Consider the following 4,624-nt stretch of genomic DNA (forward strand, 5'->3'; position numbering starts at 1 on the left):
CACAACAAACCACAACTAACAATACTGTCTCCAACAGACAACTCACAAAACCACCAAAATGCAACATCAAGAACAACAAACCTCTTCTGCTCAACCACCACCAGACAGACACATGCACAACAACCATATAATATCAATATCAATCAAGAAAACACCCAATAACAACTGCTACTTCTGATTGACTGTCTTTTCCGACTTACTGACTCCTCACAATTCTCTGTAACAGACTAGCCATAGACTGCTTCGGCGACCGCTCCAAAAGACAACCCAAACGCTTACGCCAGCCATCAAACCACTCCTTATTATCCATCCACCAATTACGATCTTTCTCTCTCTCTCTCTCTCTCAATTGCTCACTCACTCACACTCTTCACAGAAACACATACACACTTACATACTATCATACAGCGACACCAAACACGAAGCATGACAGATCAAACATACGAAAACATTTAAAACTCTCAACCCAATGACGTTCTCACTTAACTCTCTCGCTCTCTCTCTCTTTCATGCAATCCTCGAAGACGTTGTCACATGTAACTACCATTATCACTCCTCCATAACCTCTTGACATCCCCATGCTACTTTTACATTTTCTTTTGACACTTCTTATGAGGAGAGCTAGAAAAAAGTGGGATTAGCATGGGTGACTACTTGATGTAAATATATGGCATATAACACAAGACATACCATGTGTTATACAGCGAGGAACATCAATGTTGTCCACAGGATGTTCTTCACAATGCATTGAGCTTTCGATTCAGACCTCAACCGCTGTCATAGAGATTCTTATTAATTTTCGAGATTTCAGAGCTTTTGCTTTAGATAAATACGACATCAATGCTTTCACAAAGAAAACAAATGTCGGTTTGTCTCACAGCACTAAGTCTCCCACACACTATATCACTCATGCTAACATTTCTAGTGTGTTCGCTCATATGCATTGCAGCCTCCCCAGTACTTGTTTGTAGGGGATATAAATATAAAATCGTGCCACCTGCTAATATGGGAAAAACGGATTTCATGCATAAAGACCAACTTTAATGACTCCACCTTATCAGAATCAAATTATTACATAGTACAAATAGGACATGAAATCCTAAGACCAAACACAATACTATAAGAGTGTCAAGATATAAGAGGAGAGGATGTGGAACCAATCAAGAGAGCTAAGAAAAGAACAAGTCAATGATGGGAGAGTGTGTGGGCGTCAGCGGAGCAGATGGATGGCTGTGGAGAGGCGGGATATGGGTGAGGTGGGACTGGGGGAAGAAGTAGACTCGAGCGGCCGACCCTGCTATACAGTGGGACTAATAAGGTCCAGAGAAAAAAAAATTAGCGTAACACATGGAACAAAAACAATACAATTGCTTAATGAAAACAATTATTGCTTACAGTGTAAGCTTAATATTAAAAAAGAACACATTCGCTAATCAATAAAATAAAATCACTTATGAAGAACATCCCATCGGAATGAAACATGGGGTTATTGGTACCATTATAAAAATAGCAAATTAGGAGTTCCACAATTTTATTTGACCGATCTCTATACAGGAGACTAACAAGGTATTTAGAACAAAGTTTAATTGCTCTAATTAAATGCGAACACTATCTTACGAAGGCAATGTTAGTTAAAAATAAAGAATTAGATTGTGAGAGGAATTTTCAAATCCACAGAAACTGTAAACGAAATATATCAACCATACATCAGTCTAATAAGCATCCAACATCACAGCAAAACCATCAACCTCCATTCAAATATCAATATGAGCACTTACATATATATATATATATATATATATATATATATAATTATATATGTGTGTGTGTTGTGTGTGTGTGTGTGTGTGTGTAACATGAAGAGGGGGATTTGCTATGATATATTTTAAATAATATATGATGTGATATGCTATGACATTTCTTAGAATGTAGAGAATCAGCAATTTAACTTCCCTGGAGACAGTGTGTTCGAGTGACAGCTTAGGAATGCTAACGCATCTTTTTTGAGGTGGAGTGATCAAGCGTGCTATCTTCGCACATCAGTGTCTCATCCTGTCGCTATCATTGAGAGCTTGATGTAGAGGTGACTTTGAAACTGGTCTTAAGCAGTTTGTGGGTGTGAACAGAGTGTGGGTTCGTACGTATATGTGCGTTTTTCCCCCTACATATGAGTGTTGTATTGCAATGAAGGGGAGACTATTACAGAGAGAAGGCAGGGCCATGATGGCTTCTGCGAACAGTGTTTTTATTAAGTGACAGTGCATACTGGCTGAATGGGTGAGTGTTATTACATTTATTTTGGCCAAAGTGTGGCTGGATTGTATTTGAATATTTATTTCAGAGATATTCTATTTATATGATCTTTTGATTATGCTCTTGTGCTTACCAGTGTGTTCTCCTGTCTTCTAACAGGTGTTTCTGGAAGAGGGGAAATGTTTTTGGAGAAGAGTGGGGATTGTTCATTGGAGAAATGGTGTACTAACTTAATTACTGTGTTGAATGTGCCTAGTGTTATGGCTAAACTAATGTTGGTGTTAGATTAATTACCGAGAGTTATCTGGGTTATTTGGACTTTGAGTTAACATTTCATTTAATCATTCTGTTAAGAATCTGAGTTATTCAGTTAATACTTTGCTTTTAAATAAATGCATATTTTTGTAATTCACAACTTCTGATTGATTATCTTTGGAGGGGGGAGTATGTCGGAGAGTTATTGAGGATTGACGAGAGAGAAGAGCGAGAAGAGACGAGAGAGAGAAGAGAGAGAGAGAGATGTGTTTTGCCAATTACCAGTTGCCTGCCGTTCTAGGTTCATCGCTACCGAAATGATAGAGATAAATTGACCATCTCGTTATTATATATATATATATATATATATATATATATATATATATATATATATATATATATATAAATTAATATAATAATTATATAATAATAATATATATATTATATAATCTATTTAATATGATATGACTCATTCATCCTTGCCTATATGCAAGTTGCCCCTGTGAACTGAAAGCCTCCATTCTCTCTAAAATCCTGTTTGCTCCTATTGGCTGATCTGGATTTACTCTCCACAGGGGGCCTTGGATGAGGGCGGAGCCTACCCAAGCTAGATTTTAAAAGAGCGGGGCCACAGCAGCTCTTTCTCAGAACCTCTCAGAAATTCCTCAGACTTTTTCAAGCCCTGCAGACTCCACGTCACCCCTTCTGCTCCCTTGCCTCCTCTGGGGGATCCCACAAGTGTTCTTATCCCTCCATAACGCACAGAAATATCAGCAGATAAGAAGACTACCAAACCCAGGATTTCCAGGTACTGTGAGATGTAAATTTAGTGCAGTCAAGGAATTGTTTTGCCTCCTGTCCATATTTCATTTCCATTCTTCCAAGGCGACTTTCCCCCCTTCTTTGTTCAGCTTCTCACTCCCCCAATTTTGGCTCAATGCTATGATTAATTCCCTTGTGATGCTAGTAAACATCCCCTAGTTAATTCAAGCAATGTAACAGTCCTTTCTGAGTAAACTCCCAGTCATTTCATGCCCCTTGAATGAGTTGTAATGTTTATGCTAAGAGCAAGTAGTGTGTAATGTTCCCCACTTGTTCCTCACCTTAGTAATGATGATAGAATGCAATCTCTTTGCAGACAAACATCGTGCCTGATTGTGGGAGAAATTGGGAACCCTTTGGAATAAGGCTTGCATTGAAATAACCTGTTTTGCACAAATTCTGATTGCCATGTCTGGTTCATTTCCCAGCCATGTGTTTCCGGTGGATCGACATTCAACATCCTCATTAGTTCCTGGACATATGTAATTTAATGTAAATATAGTTCATCAAAAACTTGTAAATATAGTTCATCTAAAACTTAAGTCCAGAGTTTATGTAAATTCCTCCTTTTTCAGTAATATCGGCCTTCTGCCGTAGATTTTTTATGTTTGTGATAACTCAAAGGACTGACAACTATGTTACCAAGTGCCATTCTTTGCATGCATCTGCAGACCATACATGTATGCATACATGTATGGTACAAAGTTACAAAGTGCACACATACATTTTATATAAATTTATGTAAATAATGTATATACTATATGTACACACATACATAACAACAGATTATTATATATAATATACTATAATATAATATATATAAATATTATTATATTATAATAATAATATAATACTATAATATAATGTATATATAATTATATATGTGTAACCTATATACGTAACTGTGTACCTCTGTATGTATACATATATTATCTGCAAAAAAAAAAAAAAAAAAAAAAAAAAAAAAAAAAAAAAAAAGAGAACTGCATTCAATGATGCATCTGTCAGTTTGTGAAACATATAAATATATAATGGCTATAATGGTTTTGCCTTAAATGCAGCGGAATAATGACAGACTAGGTCCTGGCATACTTCTGAACGTGTGATAGTGGTTCTCACATAGTTTTAAGTTTAATCTATACATGTACTGTCCTGGTGAAAGTAATTTTCAAATTTAGTTCAAGGTTCTTATGTCTACGTGATCCCCAAACTGCCCATGGCGTGTATGCATTTTGGCTGCCTCAGCAAGACCAAGTCATTCCTACTCTCCCTTTCTCTTTCAAATAAAATACAA

The 4,624-nt window shown here is 36.7% G+C and overlaps 1 long non-coding RNA gene across 1 annotated transcript; it reads left to right on the forward strand.

Annotated features, from left to right (window-relative positions):
- Window positions 1–2,191: 2,191 nt before the first annotated feature.
- Window positions 2,192–3,799, forward strand: LOC135217092 (uncharacterized). Its single transcript, XR_010315046.1, has 3 exons — window positions 2,192–2,277; window positions 3,084–3,316; window positions 3,647–3,799. It is a non-coding gene; the product is annotated as an uncharacterized LOC135217092 (long non-coding RNA).
- The last annotated feature ends 825 nt before the right edge of the window (window positions 3,800–4,624 follow it).

Source organism: Macrobrachium nipponense, chromosome 7, assembly GCF_015104395.2.
Source record: "Macrobrachium nipponense isolate FS-2020 chromosome 7, ASM1510439v2, whole genome shotgun sequence".
In the NCBI taxonomy this organism is placed as follows: Eukaryota; Metazoa; Arthropoda; class Malacostraca; order Decapoda; family Palaemonidae; genus Macrobrachium; species Macrobrachium nipponense.